Source organism: Rhipicephalus sanguineus, chromosome 2 (assembly GCF_013339695.2).
Source record: "Rhipicephalus sanguineus isolate Rsan-2018 chromosome 2, BIME_Rsan_1.4, whole genome shotgun sequence".
NCBI lineage: Eukaryota > Metazoa > Arthropoda > Arachnida > Ixodida > Ixodidae > Rhipicephalus > Rhipicephalus sanguineus.
Genome location: NC_051177.1, coordinates 135,546,262 through 135,569,926, shown reverse-complemented (window position 1 = coordinate 135,569,926; position 23,665 = coordinate 135,546,262).

The window sequence follows — 23,665 nt, the reverse complement described above, 5'->3', positions numbered from 1 at the left end:
TTGTGCCCCCAAGTAAGCAAAGTAACACATTTCCTGGCCCTCTTTCTGGAGAGCAAGTATTTAGCTGCCAATCGTTCCATTATGCTATCTGTGCTTGCAGTCTGACTTTTGTGCTGCACTAGCTCGCTACTGCCGTACGTCTATTCGAGTTAGTGCATTTTTATCCAGAAGATATCTGAGCAAATACAGTAGAAAAAATTATGGGGGATGCTTGGAACTTTCTAATAATATGAAGCCGAAAGTCCATACTTGAACTAATAATGATGTAGAACGAAGCTCTGAGCCAACTCACGGACGCATGGACACCATGCAACTGAGTTGCATGGCAGCAACTGAGGCAGCAGCGCAAGAACCCACACCCAAGCGAGCAGAAACCAAATTGCGGCCGGCCCCGACATTCTAGAAGCGAACGCAACTAGGACGTCACCCCCGACTATGCCATGAGTGCTTGGCAAGGCTATTGCCGTAGGGGTGCAGGGGAGAATGCGGCTCGCCACTCTTCACAACCGTAAATAAAAAAAGCGGGTGAGTGGCCGCGCGCTCATGTGCGTTCATTGCGACAGCAATTGCGCACATGCCTCCAGTTCAGTCCGCGATGCCTTTACAGCGGATGGGTTCCACACCAGTTCGCATGGGCTTCTGCGGGCACGACTGCCAGGGTTGACGAAGAAGGAATAAAACACGTCACTCACTGCCATGACATTCGATAACGTTAAATATACAAACAGTTATGACCGATGGATACATGCCAATGCATTCCACAAGACACTTGTTTACTTCATACACAACACCGTCCTAACGGCTAACATTTAATACAATTACATGCAACAAATATTATGCCTTAAGGGCACGTATATGTCCCAAATAAAACAAAAGTATAATAACGAGCACCGCAATAAGAACGGAACGAGATGCCCAGCGTAAACATAACGGTGCCCACTGACTAGGATAAATTGCGGCGCGACGGTTTTTCCTGCTGCATGGAGCGGAGAGTATGTGGGCTTATACGCGTTTACTTTTTTTTTCTGGAAGCCCGTTACGAATGCATTATGGAGTAAACGAAGCTTTAAAGGGGTGGTGCCACCAAATTTGTGGCTTGCGCGTTCTTTGCTGTAAGCGTTTCCTATAGCTCAAGGAAGCATGATGCACGCACCAAGATTAATGTATTCTCGCTAAATAATTTAATATCGCCTTTTGATGTGGACAACTTTCGGTTTCGGTTTCTGGGCGCCGAGGTTGGGCAGTGACGTAGAAGTGTAGGAGGCGTGGCCACGTGACCACACAAGGCTCTGACACACTTAGCCAGGAAGCGATCGAAACTCGGCGAGTGATGTAGCAACCGATGCATTGCCGGTACTATAGTGAACTAGAATATATTCTAGTTCACTACCGTCGGTACGTACGTTGCGGAAGTGGCGGAGGTCCGGAGGTCACTCACATTACTGCAGCAAATATGGTGTGACGTCACTACAACTTTCGTTGCCAATCCTACAGATCTACGTCAGTGTTGGCGCGCTAGCGATGGGTTTCGATCGGGAGAATGGGCATTTAGGTACACTTTGGAAGTGAATTAAAATATATTCTAAACGTTTGCTGTGTCCGACCCTTCCTGTGGAATGTCTTTGCATACAGAAGAAACCCACAACAGGCTTGTTATAGCCTCGAAATTTGATGGCACCGCCCCTTTAATATTGATAACGTTCATTATTGTGTGGGCTGCAGCTGTTTTGTTTTTGCAGTTTTTTTTCTTAACTGCAGATAACTGGGAACAATCCTACTCCATTCAGCCGCGAATGGAGCTCGCTCCGTTTCACTTCCTTTAAGTAAGGGAGACTCTATAACACGAACTGCATCTATCTTGGCGTAATGACGAAGTAGTTAAACGGAGCTCGTGAGCGGCCGTGTGACAGGGGTACACTATTGAAACGAGCGTCGTGTGTTTTTGTGCGACAGAAAGCGTGCGATAGCTCCCAAAAATCGCTGCTCAAGCGGAGAGAAACGCGCCGGCCGTTTCCGTCGCTCTCAAGGCTCGTAAAGGATTGCGGGCGGGTTAGGCAGGCGGATCTGGCAGGAACTTTGCCCTTTAACTTGTGGGCAGTCACCCGCAGTAGCGCCCGCCGCATACTTAAGGGTATCAGCAGACGGCTTATACCTTTGTACGTATTGTGTTCTCACCGCTAGGATTGCGGTGGAATCATAGACAGAAAGAAAATAGCTCCGTTCGCTGGAACGGCCGAGTTACCTAACGCCAGATATTTGTTGAGCTATGGCCTTACGTTAGCCTCACATTGTGAAGCAGTGAAATTTGTTAATATTGCATTCAGGGCTTTCTCTTCCCATGCGGCGAAGCTGTCACCTGTATTTTATTGCTCGCGATGCCAACAAGACGACAGGAACGAATTAGACCCGCAGAGCATGCTCTCGCCTAGTTTTCTGTGCATAAGACCATATTTTTCTAACTTAGACAACGCTTAAAAAGAGACAATTAGGGTTCCACCTTAAAATGACGACCCCCACACGCAAGCAGAGGCTTTTCAAGAATATACAAAGCGGAGCGAAATAGAGCTGCAGACATTAGGGGAATAACTCATTTTGCGCCCCCTTTAAAGAAGTGCAGTGTGGTATCAATCGCACGCTGGGCACCTCCTCGCCTGCTGCAAATTTACGCTATTGCACTACAGTGCCATTGAGCACTCAACCTTGAAGTTGCAAGGTACGTATGGACATGTCTAACTGTGCGTCTCGCTCCCGTTTTGACTACACTGCATTGTTGTTTAAACACAGCAATTAAACGGCATGTAAGGTTGTAGAGGCTGCGCATGTTCGTAAGCACTCGCTAATATCCTTCAGTCTTGCTTCAGTGCCTTTGTCTGATTAGAAGATAAGGTATCAGATTTGCGGAATGTGCTGAACGATATAAACGTTGGCGTTGCATGCAAAAGTTTATTTCTCGTTCGCAAAGGCACTCTTTGAATACAAGCATCTTTATATGTTCTTTCCGATGAAAACTTATGTCATTGTGTAATCATTTTTGTGCATTTGCATCTACATTTGTGTCTGTCTCTAGAATGATTTGCAACCAACTGACCCATCTTACAACACCTGATTATGCATTTTGCATGCCCTTTTGACGAATAGAAATCGTACAGCTGATGTGTTAGGGTTTCCAGTTAACCGACAGCACTTTCGATGATGACAGCAGTCACAGTGCATGGTGGTATGGAGCAGCTTCGAGTGGCCTATTGACACAAGAAAATAGAATTTCGCGGGGTTGCTTGCAACGACCAGACATTCATTGTCCAGAAATGTGCAATTTGATTTGGATATCGCTGGTGCTCAAATTCCGCAGACAACGGTTGATCGCGACCCTACTGGTACACATGTGTACTTCCGTAAAGGGCTGTAGGGTTGCAATTACAAGTAAGTTGGGGCAAGGCAAATATTGCGGCGGCAATTGCGGTTACCTTTAGAAAATGGCATATAGTTACGCGCTTAGAAGTTTGACAAATCCTGTCCTAGTATCTAGTCTTCTTGACTGTAGATGACGGATCTGCCACTTCACCAGAAACGCTTTCGGGATATTTCCCAAATGCCTTGAAACTATTCTTTAGATATTTGTCTGATATGAGGTTCGTTGAATTACACAAAAATGTGCAGTTGTGATTCTCCCCTAAGCAAGATGTTGTTTAAGCATGTGCAGCTCTCTCTTTTTGTGATGAGCTTCGAAATATAACACCCAGTATGACAGGTCTCACAGTCAAGAAATGCCTTATCGCGAGGCCAGCCATGTATAATTACAGGGTTATATTTTAAGGTGGCAGTCTCACTCCAGCGGCACGAGCACACCGTTTTTGTCACTTTTCCAGCAGGCGCGGCAGCTGTTCTCCTTGTTTCATAAAGTTTTTTTTTTTGAATTGAAGTGTTTTATTTTTCTTTACACAAACACACTTATACAATACCTGGACCGATAGCCAAGTAAGGCTAGTTTCCGGTCCAGTGTTTAAAAATTAAACAGACAGGTCAATTACACAGTTTAACATAACGACATTCAATAGTATTCAATATTTAAAACAAACCACATAATCCTCATAAACAAAATTTTTTCATACAGTACACCTACATTTGTCAATTTAGGTTCATTACATATCCTAGTTTTCAATCAAAAAGTATTTACTAGATAGCTTAAAGTTGCGTGCGGTTTTAACCTCTAGGGGTAGGGGTGTTCCCAATTTTCGTTCCATTGAATTCAATTACTCTTTCGCTACTTTTATATCATTGAAAAGCTTAATCTTTGTACATTTCAACTATAATTACTAAAAACCAGTCAGCCATTACTACTTGGCGAAGGACAGCCAAGAGTAAGCGTACGTTGCACGGTTTGTCTGACTGTGCCTCAGCTGCAACCATTTTCTAAAAAACAGCCAAATTTATTAAATTTCTCAGTAGACTGTCCAGTAACCATTCACTAGAGAAAGTTCATTTTCAGGGCATATGTAAAAGATAAGGTTTTCCGTATGAATGCTAAATTTCATCGATGTGCACGTGCTACTTTTTAAATTATATTCATGTAAATTGGGCAATAATCTCAATATAGGGAACTACCTTGGCCCATTTTCGTGGAAGGCTACTGAAGTTCCATAGCCAAATTCGAAAGCAGAAAAACTAGAGTCCGCGATCTATTTCCACAACGTAGCGTTTTTCAATAAAGCAAGCAGAAATCTGATACGAAGCTCATAAATTTTTAATTTTTCATGCTGCAAGCGTCAACAAAGCTGGCGCAATCTTCAAACAGCGCTGAAGTCTGAGCATCCGTAGCTTAAAATATAGCAGTTACGGTCTCCTGATATAATTATCACGAGGCCGTAACTGCTGTACTCCCGTGCAGCAGCTTAGAAAGAAGGTGACCCTTCCCACCTTTGAAAATACCCTCTACGTATGGGGTTAATGTCTTCAGGCGAAAAGAAAGGCCGACTTCTTGGGACGTCCAGTTTGTATGTGTGCGTGTGTTTGTGGCTGCTGTGTCTGGGGCCCCTCGTGGGCAACCACCAAAAAGCGAGGAGCTTTGGGGACAGACAAAAGAAGGCAGATGAACGGACAGTGAACGTGCGATACGAGCGGACTGAAGCACACGTGCGTGGGCGAAGTATGTTGTGACTATCACCTCGTTGTTGTTTTTTTCTCGGAACTTTAAGCTGAGATGGCGCCGCCACGCGGCAACCGGTGAAAGCCGGGATCCGATGGTAGAGCGAAAACTTGCCAGGCGACAAATTGCGGGCTGTGCTTCGTCGTCGCTGTGTGTTGCAACTTACTGTGCCTGTGGCCAGTGAATTAAGATGGATTTTGTTGGTGCAACTCCTGGAACTTTTTCTGTTCAGTAACGGGTAAATAGCGCAAGAAGGATCGCGTGTACTGCGTGCCAAAATGCTCAAACTGTATACCGTGAAAGACGTCTTAAACGTGGTTAGTTTTCTCTTGGACCGGCGGCACAAAAGACAATGGGATATCCACGTGCGCGTTGTGAAGCATGTCACACAGAAAATGATGGTTCGCATCACGTATTTTAAACCGGCTGAAGTCTGGGACGCAACTGAATTGCTCGCACTTGACGAGCCAATACCATGACACGACTATGGGACACGCTGTAGTGAGGAGATCCGGATTAATTTCGACCACCTGGGGTTCTTTAATGTGCTCCTAAATCTAAGCACGCAGGTGTTCTTTTGCATTTTTACTCCAACGAAATGCGGCCGCCGTGGCCGGGAATCGAACCCGCGTCAACATGCATCGCGACACCTGACGTGCTGTGCTACCACAGCCCTGGCTTTTTTTGCGTTATTTACACGACGACAGTCAGTAATGCTATGCCTTCGCGAGCGAAAAGCGCATCACAACAGCCTGCCGCAACTGACGCCGGTGAGGAGCAGCTGGGCAGACGCCGCTGCCTTCCACGATCGAGCGCGAGCACGCTGTGTAGTGCTCAAATTTTGCCACCACGATTGAGATGGTACTCTTATATCAGACGTCGACATACGCAATCAGATTTCTCGACACCCTAAATATGAAGAGCAAAGGTGGAAGCGAAGCAAGCCGGTTGGGTGAGACGGCCTGTAATGCCGCTCGCAGGTTAGTGCCTTCGCATCGTGGTTCCCGACCTCTCGAGTGGCTTGGACGCCGGCGCTTCTTTGTATAATTGATGCACTGGAATTAGTTAGGAATTAATTGGGAAATAGTTTGCATGGTACAATAGTTGTAGGGCATCTTTCTCATGCGACCGATAGCGACAATACCGGCAAATACCTCAACTTCCTCGGACATGCTGATGGGAGCGGTAAAAGGAACCGACCAGAGGCACGACGTTGCCTGTCTGCCGTGCTGCTTACCACTATGTCCATACTTCCGTGCGATCGCCGGACCGGGCGCATGAGAAAAATCTGTGGAGTTTGACACATGCCGCACGCCCGATTCGGCGACCCAGTACGACGAAACATCACCATTCCGGCTGCTACACTAGCTCGTTGGACGTCAAATCGGATGCAATATCATGCCGTAAGTCTCGCAGTTTATGCGCGCAAGTGTGAGCTACTTCCTGTATTTAAAGTTCAAGGAGGTGGGAAGCTATCCTAGCCAGCGAGCGGCATCAACCAGCGACAACACATGTGGCAATGACTCCGTGCGATTTGATTTCTTGTGGCTCCCTAGAGTTGCTGAAAATTTCGATATAGAAGTGTGTTTAGGTGGGCTATTTGGCGGGAATGCACCGCAAAAACAGCAAAAAATACGAGACAAAGCACACATAAAGGAATGACAAGAACAATATTTTGTAATTGCTGCATTATTATTTAAATAAACATAATTAACCTGTAGACCTCCACGTCAATCAGGTGTAGATTGCTTGAATGCCTTTTCTGTGGGCTTCCCTTCATTTATGCGTCGTCAGCATTATAACCAGGAAGAAACGCTTCTGTGAGCCATAGATGCGCTTCAGCTCCCACATTAAACGCAAGTACATTTTCTGAGCTCATTGACATTCAGTTTGTGTACGACAAATGTAGGAAAAGAGAAGATTTTCAGTCGAGCGAGTTCCGAAAAACATTCGCATAAAAATGTCGCTTCCTCCGAATGTCATAATGTTTATCCGAGATTCAGCAATCAAGTGACATTAGCAACGTACGTAGATTACTGAACGTTGCTAATGTCACAAGATGTTCGCTAGAATGCTTCACGAGATGCTCTTTCTGCAGCTTCTCCCGCGCCCACTGGTATGGTGTGCTGGCTAAGTCAGTCATTGAAATGTCGCCTCGAGATGACTACATAGCAGGTGCTGGTGGCAAGGGAGGCCATATTAACGGTATGACAAGTATCCCGCTTGAATGAGATGTTACAGGTATCACAATTCAAAGTGGCTCCATAAAAATCTGAAACTAAATACTTATCAAGAAGAAATTTATGACTGACCACAACGAAACCGCACCACCACGTCTAAGATGTTCGACATCAAGATCAAATGGGAGTGTAGATCTTACCAATATATGGGACAACCGTTGAGAACCAGAAATTATGATTGCGAACTCATAGATGCCCACAGCCTATATACCGTAAAGTGCTTAACGGTGTGTAAAGTGCGTAAAGCAGTGGAACATACCACGAGGGACAAAAATAAGGCAGACAATTAAAGACGTCGGTGTACTAACAGCTCAAATTTTATTTTTATGATCGCGGCTAATTAAAAAACCAAAACACGCGTAGTCACCAACAGGTATCTAACAGTGATTGGCGCCTGGTGTAGTTTTAACGAGCCAGTTTGTCACATGCCAGAGCGATAATAAAGTTCTTTTGCTGTCAGAAACACTGATGCTGCAGTGACGTACTTGCCACTTTCCTTCTCGATCTCTATGACTTTTGATCTCCCGCTTGAGTTTGTTGCTTCCTCTCGCTATGACGGAAACTTTATCAAGATATACCTGGCATGCGCTGTACCTGCAATGAGCTGCTCGGTGCCCACAAATTGCTGTTGTATTCAGTGAGACAGCATAATATCTTGTCCGCTCATTAAGCCATCGACCAGTTTGGCCGATGTAAGCCCGGCCGCATGATACGGGATGCGATACACGACAGCTTGGTTGCGTGACGCGTTTTGCGTACGGCGCCTCTTTCCGCATGTTTCTTCCTGTTTGTCAGTGCTTAACCTGAGGAACATCTTTGTATCCTTGTTGGGAGCCGAAAACACTGTTTCTAGGACTTGTCTGTCGGCGAACTCCTTGAGGGAATAGCTTAGTCAATGAACGTGCGGGATCAAGCGGGGTGGGGGTGGGGGGTTCTTGCATCGTCGCGAAAAAAATGATGTCCTGCTGGAGTTAATGGTTTTCAACTTTAGAAACATCGTCTCAGAAAGACACTCAATATTCGAGGGGGCTATTCTGCGTCGGTGAGCCTGGAGGCCTATCGTTTCAAACATTCAGCCATTTGATCGTGCATGACGTTCGTACAGATGACGATATAACTGCAGGAGCCGTCGCTCTTTTCATGGTCCGTGAGTGGCTGGCCGTTTCGTTAATGAGATGTATACCCAAATTGGTATGACATAACATGACCGTGTTACGAACATAAATGACGGGTCATAACATGAAAATCATGATAAGCATCTCATGAACAGCATGATTTACGTGCCACGGTCTCGGACTCGATCCTGCGGCCGTTTCGTTAATTTCATATCTGCCAAAATCGGTATGGCATGACACTAATGCGTGAAGATAAATGACAGGTCATGCATTGTGTAATCCAGAATATACGTTTCACTAGCATAGTATATACCGGATTGTACATGCAAGCATGCATGGCAAACATGTGATAGTTACTGAATAGATGTCATGGCATGAATTACCTCACTTGTCTCAAAGAGAAACAAGACGATGTAGCTGGCCTTTGCCGGCTGCCTCTCATTACATCGATTCACACAGTGCGTGGGATCTGCCGTATTTTGTTTTGTTTTGTTTTCACGACGATGGTCAATAAAGCTATGTCTTCGTGAGCGCAACGCACATCACAAGAGACTGCCGCAACAGACGCCGGTGTGGAGAGGCTGGGGAGACGCCGCTGCCTTCCGCGATCGAGCGCGAGCACGCTGTGGAGAATTTAAATTTTGCCAACACGATTGAGATGGCACTCTTACTCCAGGCGTCGACCTACGCAATCAGAATTTGACACCTTCAATATGAAGAGCAAAGGTGGAAGCGAAGTAAGCCGGTTGAGTGAGACGTCCTCCAGTGCCACTCGCAGGTTAGCGCATTCGCATCGTGGTTCCCGATCTCTCGAGCGGTTTGGACGCCAGCGCTTTTTTGTAGAGGGCGGAAAGTTAACAAAACCTGCACTCGACGCTTGTGTGAGTGTTCCTTGCCATACTTGGCCTAAATACACTTTGTCGTCTTAGGCAATTTGTCATAAATTTGCAATCTAGGCAAAAGGCAACACTAAAGCAATGCGGCCTATGACACGAAGGAGTGCGAGGGGAGCGTCACCCCTTTCTATAACATACTCTTTTTTTATACAGAAGTATTAGGAAAATCTTTTATTTGCATTTTCGTTAGAACGTCCCTGGAAATAGGAGACGCTTCTGTGAGCCATAGATGCGATTCAGCTCCCACATTAAACGCAAGTATATTTTCTGAGCTGCTTGACATTCAGTTTGTGTCCGACAAATCTAGGAAAACAGGCGATTTTCAGTCGAGCGAGTTCCGAGAAATAATTCGGATAAAAATGTTGCTGCCACCGAATGTCATATTGTTTATCCCAGATACAGCAATCAAGTGACATTAGCAAATTACGTAGTTTACTGTACGGTGCCAATGTCGCAAGATGTTCGCTAGAATAGTTCATGAGATGCTCTTTCTGCAGCTCCTCCCGTGCCCACTTGTATGGTGCGCCGGCTATGTCGGTCATTGAAATGTCGCCTCGAGATGACTACATAGCTGGTGCTGGTGGCAAGGGAGGCCATATTAACGGTATGACAAGTATCCCGCTTGAATGAGATGTTACAGGTATCACAATTCAAAGTGGCTCCATAAAAATCAAACTAGATATTTATCAAGAAGAAATTCATGACCGACCATAACGAACCCGCACCACCAAGTCTAAGATGATCGACATCAAGATCAAATGGGAGTATAGCTCTTACCAATATATGATACCACCGTTGAGAATCAGAAAACATGATTGCAAACTGGTAGATACCCACACCCTCTATACAGTAAAGTGCTTATGCACAGAACGTGTCTCCACGAGCTCAAATTCATATGAGTTGGTAAAAAACATTCGCGCGGTGATGATGATCAAAACAGGGAAAATATGGTACATGAGCTTGAAGTCGCCCATTAAGGATATGGGGTGTAGATCTGAGGCCACGACGAGTAAAAAGAAACTCGAATTGAAACCATGACACAAAAACAAATGTGTTTGAACACATTCGTTCTTTTTCAATTTTCGGGCAGATGGCGTCTAAAAAAACTAGGTGGTTTCTTTACACAATCGCCTACGACGACTCGAAGGTGAAAACCAACTTCTTTTCTTCTGTCTCGATGTACTGAACCCCCACGAACTCAAGTCGGAAAGCCTTCTACACCTCATCTTTTTCTTCTTACTCGATGCTTCGATCCTCCCACGGCCACAACTTAAAGCTATCTGCAGCTGAGGTTGTTTAAACCGGTATTCAGCGGAGCTAGTTGGTCCATAGATAAGACTGGTTTGAGCAGTGGAACATAACACGAGGGACAAAAATAAGGCAGACAATTCAAGACGTCGCTGTACCAAATGAAATTTTATTTTTATGCGCGAGGCTAAATAAACAACCAATACATGCATGGTCACCAACAGGTATCTAACAGTGATTGACGCCGGTGTAGTTTTAACGAGCCAGTTTGTCACATGCCAGAGTGATATGAAAGTTCTTTTGCTGTCAGAAACACTGATGCTGCAGTGACGTACTTGCTACTTTCCTTCTCGATCTCTGACTGTTGATCTCCCGCTTGAGTCTGTTGTTTCCTCTCGCTATGACGGAAACGTGATCAAGATACACCTGACATGCGCAGTACCTGCAATGAGCTGCTCGGTGTCTACAAATTGCTGTTGTATTCAGTGAGACAGCATAATATCTTGTCCGCTCATTAAGGCACCGACTAGTTTGGCCGCATGATAACGGAATGCGATACACGACAGCTTGCTTGCATGGCGCGTATTGCGTATGGCGCCTCTTTCCGCATGTTTCTTCCTGTTTGTCAGTGCTTAACCTGCGGAACATCTTTGAATCCTTGTTGGGAGTCGAAAACACTGTTTCTAGGACTTGTCTGTCGGCGAACTCCTTGAGGGATTAGCTTAGTCAATGAACAGCCTAGTCAATCAAGCGGGTTGGGAATGGGGGGTTCTTGCATCGTCGTGCAAAAAATGACGTCCTGCTGGAGTTATTAGTTTTCAGCTTTTGAAGCACCCTCTCACAAAGGCGCTCAATATTTCCGGGGGCTATTCTGCGTCGGTGAGCATAGAGACCTATCGTTTCAAACATTCAGCCATTTGATCGTGCACGGCCTTCGTACAGATGTATACCTGCAGGAGTCACCGCTCGGTTTATGGTCCGTGAGTGGTTCGAGGCATAAAGAAGAAACCCTGTCTTAGAGAGAGGCTCGTATCGCCAGAAGACGCTGTGCTAACAACTGAACAACTGAAATAAAATTTCACTTGTTAGTACAGTGACGTCCTTGCCTGTCTTCTTTTTGTCCCTCGTTTGAAATTCCGCGGCGCAAACCAGCGTTAGATCGGTTTGCACTGCCTACAGGATTGCAGGCCCATTGCAAGTTTTCTTCATCTCACCTGGCTTTCCTCTTCGTCCGTGATCGGCGCGCCTTTGACCAAGCGACGACGACATGCGATTACTTCATCATATGACGTCACACTGATGTCATGATGGCGTCACAAATTTTAGTGATCTGTGACGTCAAGTCGCCATGTCTTCATGATGATGCGATGCATGTGTTTAACGCCACCATTTGTGATTGCATGTGTTAAAGTGTTACACATGTAAGTGCCACCATCTTTTATTGTTTGATGCGTTCACAAGGTTTGCCCTCATATGGTGCGGCATGCTAGTAGGATAACATTGCGTGCCCGCAGCCCACCTTCTAAAGCTAAAAAAGACTACAACGAAGATACTGTTGTGAATGAAATCAGAATATGATGAAGAGAAACAATAATGCGAGTGACAGAGAGTTCATTACATTGGTGTCCCATCGAAATTGTGAAGTTCCTGTTTCTGATTTTCCCGTTTCACGTTTCATGTTTCTGGGTTTCAGGGTGTGGCCACGGCCAAGTCTATCGCATCAAATGAAAATTAGGATAAACCAACCACGCGGTTTAAGACGCTATTCTTCGTACTGAGGGCTGTCTTGAGTAACAGTTGTGAATCGATCCAGTTGAGCAAAGTGAATCCGGGGAAAGAGCGTAGCAGTGTTTGTTCCTTAGGTGTTTTCTTGTGTTTTGGAGTGATGTTCCTTGTTTTGTTTCTGCGCTTTGGTGTCGCATGAGTATTTTGTTTGTGATTTTAGGTATTGCTGCGGTTCAACTGTGTTTTTTGCTTGTTTCGCTTTCCGAGAGAATCGATTCAATTTTTAGCATCAACGAAAAATTTGTTTTTGGCACTCTCTTCTCTCGAACTCCTATATTGGCGGACCTCCGTCCGCTGCCGCTTGACTTTTGCTTCCCGCTCACGAAGCTGGATGTTTGTTGCTTAACGTCGGCAGAGCCGCTCTAGTGCGAGCTCCTGCTGCTGCTCTAGCCGTCCGGAGTTTATTTTCCTCTGATTGATCCGCTCCCCCCTCGGCGCGTAGGTCATGTGACCCTGTGTCGCAGCTGCTCTCATACCATCCTATACCCTAACAATCTGGCCACATGACTGGCCTCTGCTCCTGCGTGACGCCGGACGGCAAAGGGTCAATCTAGGACAGCTCCAATTTAAAAAAAAACAAAGACGACGAAGCGTGGAAAATGTTCGAATGGGCATGTTGTAACTTCAGAACCAGGGCATGCTTTTCGAATCCTTAATTCAGGCATGCCAACGGGCAGCCTCAAAACAGCACAACGAACACAGTAACGTAGGACACACGCCCATATATACAAGTGGCTCCAGGTTACACATGCGCAGTGGCAACCATTCACTTATCACCGCCACTTGACAACTACGACACGTGTAGCCTATCGCGACATTAACACAACACTCCCTTTCTGACAAACTTTAACCCTTTCAGCCCTGGATTTTTTATTTTGGTCGGGGACATTTTTTTGCCTATTTTCCTAATAGTTATGACCTCAGAAGATCAAAAACGAAAAATTGAGCCAGTGGTGCAAGTATTAATTGATCTAAAGACATCAAATTAGCTCATCAGGGCTCAGCGGTTGTGAAATAAGTAAAATGGCATCTTTTTTCCTGCTATTCACTAGAGTACACAAAATGTGAGCCACGTCTCATTTTTCAGTGTGATACTCATTGAAACAGCTTCGGTACGTCGATCCGAAAATGGCGCTTACCCACCTCAGCTGACCCGCCACGGCGTCACCCATGATTTCGGTCAAGCTTCTTCTTCTCTGCGGCTCCCAGCTCCGCAAGCATGTCACAATTTTGGTGTCAATAGCAGTGGGGATCATTGAAGAATTATTCCCCCAAGAACGGCCAGTTTTGGTTTAATTTCCGAGGTGCTAGGGGAAATGTTGTGTGATGGTGTCAATTGACACCGCCAGGGCCGAAAGGGTTAAGTACGGCTACTATAGCCCCAGCGATCATCGAATCAGCGTTTAATCGAATCGATCATCGAAGCAGCAATTAATCGAATCAGATTGGATTTCATTACTTCTAATACTGCATCCTTGGGAACCTCCTCATTAGATCAGTGTCACCGAGAAGTCTGTTTATTTCGACCACCTGGGGTTTTTACCGAGCACCTAAACCTAAGCACACGGACCTCAAACATTTTTGCCTCCATTGAAAATGCACCCGCCGCGGTCGGGATTCAATCCTGCGACTTTCGGGTCAGCAGCTGGTGCCGCGTTAGTTCGAGAATGAACTCATCTGTTCGCGTTGGCGCGCTCAAGCATAACAGGCGATCCTAAAATAATCTCGAATGTTCTCAGACATTCTGGCGCGGTTTGCGCAAGTCAGCAGCTACACGTGCGATGGGCCGCTAACATAAAACATACAAAAAAGGAGCGTGCGTTGCATTGTCCCCCTATGAAAAGGCATCGTCCCGATGCTTGTAACAGAACATGGAAGAGAAAAAAAAATCGTATGCAAAGGAAGTACAATAAAGCAAGAGAGTACAATAAGCAATAAGTACAAGCAAAACCGTACAATATTAAGGCAAAAAGTACAGTCCTCAGGGTCGCTAACGCGCATAACACGGTTTAAGGCGCACGACATGAACGACTTCAGGTCGGGGACGGCGCTGTTGAGAGTTTGTAAAGCACTGAGATGTCGAAGTACCTTCTATGGCCCGAAGTACCGCCGAAGTTTTTCACTGAGCGCACGTCGGTGTATCGGTGTCCAGACACACACGGTGACCGGGTTTCTATTCCATGTGGCTTCGTCGTAGGTTACAGTGAGGGCTCTCGATGCTCTACTGGTTCTTGATGCGCAGGCAGCCGAGCTGTCGGGTTTTTTTCGGCGCGTTGCAAATAAGCTGCGACGTCGAGACTGTCTTCGTCGGTGGTAGCTGGCAACATTGCGTCGAGTGCCGTTGCCGTGCCCCTTCCGTAGACCAACATGTACGGCGACAGCTGCGTCTTTTCTTGTATTGCCGTGTCTATGCGAAGGTCTCGTACGGAAGGATGGCATCAGACGTCTTGTGCTCGACGTCGACGAACATGGCCAGCATGTCGGTGATGGTCTTAGACGCTCCGTGAGCCCATTGGTCTGTGGGTAGTATGCGGTGGTCCGGCGGTGACTTGTCTGCCTTTATCTCAAGATCAACTTACGTCAGCAGTAAAGGCCGTACCCGTATCCGTGATAAGGACCTCTGAGGCGCCAGAACGAAGGCAATGTTCTCAATGAAGAACTTCGCTACCTCGGCGGCATTGCCTTTGGGCAGAGCCCTTGTTTCGGCATAGCGCGTGAGGTATTCAGTAGCTTCGATGACCGATTTATTTCCCGAAGTCCACGTTGGGAACGGCCCCAGTAGGACCAACCCGAATTGCTGGAAGGGTCGGCGAGGATATTCGAGCGGCTGAAGACAGCCTTCTGGCCTTGTCGGCGGTGTCTTGCGTCGCTGACAGTCTCGGCATCTCCTTACGGTGGCAAGGCGCGGCCAGTACTTTCTTTACAATATCCTAGCGAGCGTGCGGGAAACACCGAGCTGTCCAGCCGTCCGATCGTCTTGTAGGGCCTGGAGGACTTCTGGTCGCAATGCAGAGTACACCACGAGAAGGTAGTTGGCTCAAAGTGGTGAGGAGTTCTTCAGGAGAACGCTGTTTCGCAAGAAAGGGATCTTGAACTCTTGGACGGCTGAATGATGCCGTCGCGTAGCGTTTCGTCGAATTCTTTCTTATTGGCCTCCCGCTCTCGCTCGAGCGTTTTCTTGCGTTATGATATGGTGCTCAGCAAGAGGCGTATGTCGCACCCGCGATGACGACGAGAAATATCCTTGTATTCCCTCAGAAGGCATCGGATCCGTTGCTGTTTGCGATCGGGAAGCCTTGGGTTTACATTGAAGGATAGCTCAGGCATTCGGGTCGTCGTTGTAGCCTCGCGAGAAGCTGAAAAGGCAAGCGCATCTCTGACAGCCGAGATTTTTTCGATGTACGCAATCGTCGTAACCCTGCTCAGGTGTCTGAATTCTTAGCTGAAGTTGGTTGGCATCACGCTTCCTTTTCCTTCATGCAACCGAGCAATGCCTCTTGCGACGCAAATGTTACGGTCGAGCAGCAAACGCTGATTGCTCTCGATGACACCGTCGATGTATTCAGTCATTAAGGTGCCGACGGGAATTATGACGCTGGGTCTAGGCGGAATAGTTACTTGATCCTCGAGCACTTTCATGCATGTTGATGTGGGTTTGAATCCGGTTCTTGCGTTTTGTCCAACGATATACTTTATGGGAATGCCGCTCGAGGAGCGTTGCAGTGACTGACTAGACCACGACGAAGTGCTAGTGTAGCGCGTGCCATGGACAGTGCTCGGACTAGAGTCATGGGTGCTGCTGGCCGTGGCAGGTGCGGCCATCTCACACAGTGGCGCCTGCAACGTTGGGCCCCGGCGTCGTTCTGGGTAGGACCGCGTTCATGGGGGAGGCCGCGTCTCGTCGGCTATCCCGTTGTCATGAATGCCCGCCGTCCGGACTGCTTGATCTTCGGCAGCCGTGAGAGCTGGTGTTACGCCAGGGCTCCCAACCCAAATTTCCTTGCATCAGCAAGGTATTCAAGCTGGTAGAATGTCTGACGCAAGTGGCGTCAACGTCAATACACTGTCTGATACAACCAACGTCTCAGCAGCGAGGTGCCTGATGCAAACGGGTGCCAACCAAGGCGGGAGTCTCATGCTACCCCCGGCAACTCCTGCGATGCGCCTGACGCAACCGACGGAAATTCCTCACGCAACGTGCAGCAAGCCCTCTCATCCACGGATTCGATTCCAGCCAGCGACCAAGGCGGTTCCTGATTGGAGGCTTCGAACTACTGGCTGATGCAGGGAATCGGCCAGGGCTATAAAAGAGCCAAGATACGCGGGGAGAGGGACAGCGAACGAAGAAATCCCGGGTCGTCTTCGCACCTCAGTGCGAGCCCAATAAGCTGTGGGCCCCAGTGCCGAATATGTAACGCCTCTGTTTATATGTATATAAATTTGCCTTAACTCAGCGTCGCCTTGTCCGCTTTATCTATCAGCTCTACGCAGATGCAGCCGCAAGCTGAAACACCCGATGCCCAACAGTGGTGGCAGCGTTGGGATCGGCCGGCATCAGCTACCTCGATGCGGTGAGTGCCTGATGTTTTCCCCTCAGTTCACCAGCCTTCTCTAGCATAGGATATCGTAGTTTAGAGAAGGTTGTGTGAAGCATTGGAGTGAGCTTTGATTGTTTCAAGCCAAGAAGGAGCGCTTTGAAACCCTTGACAATTCGGAGGGTGTAACACGGCAGGTTGAGAATTGCTTGCGTGTCTTTCTAGTAGACTTATAGGGGGTACGGCAAGTAAATTCTAACGAGGGCAAATAGCAAGTGGCTAGTGTGAACGATAGAGAACCTTAAAGTGAAGGAACAACGAAATTTGCGAAGAACTCGGCCTTATTCTGGGCCGTGCGAAACGAAAGCAAGCGATCCTTGAGATTATGCAGCAGGAGAGAGTAACGGCTGACGATGACGATGAGGCCTGGGTGGATATCCAAGAACGCCGTGTGCGCGGGAAGGCCGAAAGACGAGAATTCCGAGAGCGCGAGGAGGCCGAAAGACAAGAGCGCCTCGAGATGAAAAGAATAGAATTGGCACTCAGTCACTGGTCGCAGGTGCCTAGCGTAGCTTCTGCGACGGTTCAGGCCAGCAGTCATATAATTCGCGACCAACTGCTACCGTTCGTAGTGGGCGAGGACATGGCGAAGTATCTCGTAAAGTTCGAACACGTCTGCAATAGAAATGGCATCCAGCGGTCTCTTTGGGCACAGAACCTGTTAGCTCTGCTTCCAGGAGAAGCATCCAACGTGATAGCGTGCTTGTCGAGGGAGGCGTTTGAGAGCTATGACGAGGTTAAGGATGCTCTCTTGAGAAGATATAAATTGTCACCCGAGGCTTTCCGGGAAAGGTTCAGGTATGCAAAAAAGGCGAATGAGTCACACGTTGACTTCGCGTTTCGTCTTAAAGCCGACTTAATTAAATGGCTCAAGGGCAAAGATGTTCATGATGATCGCGACAAAGTGGTAGAGTACATAGCATTGGAACAATTCTACCGCTGAACCGAGGATGACGTCAAGCTTCGGGTACAGGATAAGCTTGGAGCAGTACAGCTAAACAAGGCAGCAGAGTTAGCTGAAGAGTACTACACTCGTAGAAACTTGCACAGTAGGGCCGTGCGTGTTGAAAAAACTGAGAGAAAAGAGGGCTTTTCAAAAAATCTTGATGACCGGAAACCTGCTCTGCACCGCTATTTCAGAAAAGACCCGTCTTGTACGAAGGAGACTGTACGGGAAGGACAAACGGAAGCGCAGAAATTGAGTGAGGTCGCCAAACAGCGCACTGATACTACACGGGCGTTTGAGTCACGGAAGCTGCTAATCTGTTACAATTGCAAAAAAGGACGGCACATCGCGTTAAATTGTAAACAAAAGGTTGCTTTCGCAACCGTCCGTGAATCAGAAAAGAGCATGCGGTTGTTCGAGCCGTATATTCGGGAGATTAGCGTCAATGGAAAAACATGTCGAGCACTTCGACACTCAGCGGCAACTATAGACGTTGTCCATCCTTCATTAGTGTCTCCGAACGACTTGACAGGAAAATGCGCATGGATCAGGCAAGTCGCCGAAGAGCAGAGAACTTGCTTACCGATCACTACGGTGATCATTGAAGGCTCTTTTGGTTAGCTTTACATCGAAGCGGCTGTGTCCGCTGCTCTTCCAGATTGTTTTCCTTATCTTTTTTCGAACGACTCGGAGCAGCTTCTCAAAGAGCAGAGTGAATCGTTTTTTTTTCAGCGTTGCGTACATGACCCTCACGCGATCGCAAGCGCGGAAGCTTTCCCAGGAACATGATATCGTTCCATGTAGTACAACAGCACCTGCAAAAGCGGCCGAGCTGCGTGACCATGGCAGCGAGTCGACCTAGCCTCGTACAGAAAGTTCTCGGGGTGGGTTACTCGAGCCGCCTGCAGCTGAAGCGGGTAGCGTCGTCTGTGTCATCGGAGACACCGAAGTGGCGCCGTTGGGCGAGACGGGCAGTACGCTCAAGCCTGTAGCAGAACGGAGGTGTGAGCTGTCAAAGGTTGATGGAGCGACGCTCATCCGACAGCAGCGTGTAGACATCTCGATAAAAGCGTTAATGGAAAGCGTAAAATTAGGAATAAAGAAAAATAATGTGTCTTTTTATGAGAAGTCCGGCATATTACATGGTAGCTACACAGATGTACAAGGTCACAAGTATGAGCGACTCTTGATACCGCAGAAGTACCGTCGCCAGCCATTGGAACTTGCACACAAAAACACGTGGGCAGGGCATCTCGGCTTGAAAAAGACCAAGGCTAGGATTTCCCTTGAGTTTTACGGGCCGAAATGCTGGAAAGACACCGAAGACATTCTGCGCTCTTGCGACACTTGTCAGAGGGTGGGGAAATCCACGCACAAGTGGAAGGTGCCCATGAAGCTTGTGCCAGTTATAACAGAACCTTTTTGGCGCCTAGTAAGTCACATTAGTGTATTCATGATTGGATTCCAAGAGATGGCAAACGCGTGAGGGGGAGACAGAAAATTAGGTGGGTAGATGAGATTAAGAAGTTTGCAGGTATAACGTGGCAGCAGAAAGCACAGTGCCGGTTTGATTGGCGGAACATGGGAGAGGCCTTTGCCCTGCATTGGGCGTAGACAGGCTGATGATGATGATGAAGTGATATTGTTGGGCCATTGCTGGAATCAAGGCAAGGTTGTCGATACATCCTGATGGCCCTCTGTGTAGCAACAGCATTTCCAAAAGGGGTACCTTTTAGGGAGCTCCGTTCTGCTCACGTCGTGGATGCTCTGCTCTCGATATTCGTGCGTGTCTGATTATCTTCTGAAATTCAATGTGACAATGGCAGCCTATTCACCAGTTGCCTAACCTCTCCCTTTTTGGATAAATGTGGAATCAAGGTGGTGCACAGCTCGATTCACCACCCGCAATCTAATCCGGTAGAACGTATGCATTCAGTTCTGAAACGTTTACTGAGAGCTCTTTGTTATGAGCACAAATGCGACTGGGAAGCATGTACTCATCCCACTATGTTTGCTTTGAGATCTGCTCCTCATGAGAGCACAGGCTTTAGCCCCGTAGAGTTTGTATATGGCCGGATCTTAAGAACCACATTGCGAATGCTACGCGAATGCTGGGAGGGATTTATTGAGGACCCCAATGTAGTTGCATATGTTCTCGACCTCCTTCAGAGGCTCGGAAAAACAAAAGATCTTGTGGAGAGCCACATGAAGGCAGCGCAAGTATTGTCGAAAGAATACTACCACAAATCGGCAAAAACCGTACCTTCAATGCGGGAAGTCAGGTAATGTTGCTGCGGCCTTCCAAGAAGAACAAGCTGGAGGTTCATTGGGAGGGGCCCGCTAAAGTAATATCCAAGCTTTCCGATACCAACTACGAAGTGAAATTAGGAAAGCCTTCTAACAAAATTTATCACAGCAACTTGATGAAACCGTATGTTCAACTCCAGGCGGTCAGGCGGTCGCAAATATGCTTTTGAATGCTTCAGAGGAAGAAGGAGCAGAAATTCTGACTTCTAGTGATGTAAGCGAAAGGTGTTCAGAGGTAATGTTGGAACAGTTTAACCTGGTGCCATGGTTAAGTCATGTCCAGAAGGAGGAATTGAGAAGGATCGTTTCTGAGTTTAAAGACGTGTTTTCGGGCCGTCCCAGAAAAACCACCGTTATTAAGTACGATATCGAGCTAACATGTGAGGAATAATCTATAGTAAGCCATATCGATGTTCCCCTGTGCAGAAGCAGATCATGAAAGATGAGATCGACAGAATGCTTGAGTTGGGAGTCATAGTACCGGTTAAGAGTGACTATACATCTCCTCTAATATTGGTTGAAGTGCCGGGAAAGGATCTTAGGCCATGCATCGATGAACGGCGCTTTAACGCCAGAACGTGAGACCAGACTTATCCGATACCAAATCTAGAGGAAAGGATGGAAACAGTGTCTAAGTCAAACTACATTTACACGCTACACCTCGTGCGAGGTTATTGACAGGCCCCCCTTACTGACCGTGCTAGCCGATACGCCGCGTTCGTTTCTCCATTCGGAACGTATCGTCCGCTTATGCTGAGTTTTGGACTGAAAAATGCGCCTTATTGCTTTTCGGCTCCAATGGACCACGTTCTTAATAGCCTGTCTGAGTTCGCACTGCCGCATCTCGGTGATGTCGCCGTCTTCTCGAACAACTGGGAAGAAGATGTCGAACATTTACGAGTCGGGCTGAACAATTTGAAAGAAGCGGGTCTTACAGTAAAACGAGCTAAATGTCACCTAGGATGCGATGAGGTGTCTTACCTGGGACACGCTGTGGGGCGTGGCCGGCGTAGACCTTCAGAGATCAAGGTAGCCGCCATCGTGAACTATGGACGACCAACCACGAAGTCTGACATGGGGGCTTTCTTAGGGCTCGCAGGTTACTATCAGCAATATGTGCAAAACTACTCTACCATTGCCAGCCCTCTAACTGACGCACTTCGGAAGTCGGCGCCAATTAAAGTGACATGGGACTCGGATACAGAGAATGCGTTTTGCAAGCTTAAACAACCCTTAAGCAAAAGCCCGTTCTCATGGCGCCCGACGTTTCCAAGGGCTTTATCGTTCAATGCGACGCAAGTGATCGCGGCATGGGAGCTATATTGTGCCAAGAAAATAGCAGTGGTCACGAAATACCAGTTTTGTATTTAAGCCGAACACTGATCTGCAGGGAAGAGTACCTCTCAAAACGAATGTGCCTGCCTCGTGTGGGCCGTTCAAAAGCTGGCCTGCTATGTCTCCTGTTCCAAGTTTGTGGTCGAAACGGATCACTGTCCTCTAACGTGGTTGAACAACATGTCGTCCTAAAGCGGTCGGTTACTGACGTGGAGCACGATACTCCTACCGCACGACTTGAACGTTCGTTACAAGAAAGGAAAGCTAAACGCGAACGCAGACGCGCTGAGTCGCACGTTCTAATAGGTGCCGTCTTCGGCTATCCTTTCGGTTTTTCAAATTGAGGCAAAATTTAGTCGTCATTGCGGCCTCAGATGAACGTTGGCGTCCTGAGTGATCTCAAGGGGCCAACATTATTTTGAATTCTGTTTCATTGCCTTTGTTACACGTGTAATATTTTAAGTTCTGCAGTTTTGTGTCCCACATGTGCCTCGTGATATAGAAGGAAAAAAAATTCGACAGACACGTAGCTATGAATGTATTATGTTATTTAGGTCTGGTGTTCTTTCGGGTGACCGAGGGCACTTGCTTGTGTCGCGTGTGTCTGTTGTCGGACCGTTCTTGAAGAGTTGCAGAACGATCAGCAAGTGCTGAGACCAAAGATCGTCAGTAGAGACGAGCAAAGCTAGTCGACACATCTTGGCGATAAGCCAGTAGAGAAGGGACCCGGCCTGACAAATGAGATCTGTTCACGGAACAAAGCATGGAGCCACGTGTCCCCCATGGCACTGGAGGTGAACCTGGATTGACCTGGTGAACGTGCGCGCCCGGCATCCGAGCCACGTAGAAGCAGCTCGTCTTTCCGGCACATTATCTTGCGGCGGGCGTGCGGTTATGCCAGGGCTCCCAACCCAACCTTCCTTACTTCGGCGAGGTATTCAAGCTGTTAGAACGTCTGACGCAAGTGGTGTCAACATCGATACACTGTCTCATGCAACCAACGTCCACACCAGCGAGGTTTTTTTTTCTTCACAATCAGCGCAAGAACGGACAAGGGACAAGAAAGGGAACATAGACGAGCGCAGTGCTCGTCTATGTTTCCTTTCTTGTCCCTTGTCCGTTCTTGCTCTGATTGTGAAGATGGATTACCAACTAGCCCTATCTCAAACCTTGCACCAGCAAGATGCCTGATGCAAACGTGTGCCAACCAAGGCGGGTGTCTCATGCAACCCCCCGGCAGCTCCTGCGATGCGCCTGACGCAACCGACGGAAATTCCTCATGCGACGTGCGGCAACCCTCTCATCCACGGATTCGATTCCAGCCAGCGAACAATGGCGGTTCCTCATTGGAGGCTTCGAACTACTTGCTGATGCAAGGAATTGGCCAGGGCTATAAAAGAACCTTGGAAGAATTCCAACATCATCTTGACCCATAAGAAAGGGGACGTCAACGACCTGAAAAATTAGAGGCCCGTAAGCTTACTGTCCGTTGTCTACAAGCTATTTACAAAAGTAATTGCTAAGAGAATCAATACGACATTAGAGTTCAATCAACCAAGGAACCAGGCAAGATTTCGTACAGGCTTCTCAACAATAGACCATATTCATACTATCAATCAGGTGATAGAGAAATGCGCGGAATACAACCAACCCCTATACGTAGCCTTCATAGATTACGAGAAGGCATTTGATTCGGTGGAGACATCAGCAGTCATGCAGGCACTGCGAAATCAGGGCATCGACGAAGCCTATATAAATATAATGGAAGAAATCTACAGCGCATCCACAGCCACTACAGTCCTCCATGAAGAAAGCGACAGAATCCCAATAAAGAAGGGCGTACGGCAGGGAGACATGATCTCTCCAATGTTATTCACCGCGTGTTTACAGGAGTTTTCAGGGCCCTAGATGGGGAAGAATTAGGGATAAGATTTAATGGAGAGTATCTCAGTAACCTGCGATTCGCTGATGACATTGCATTGATGAGTAACTCGGGAGACGAATTACAGCTCACGATTACTGAACTGGATACGGAAAGTAGAAGAGTAGGTCTGA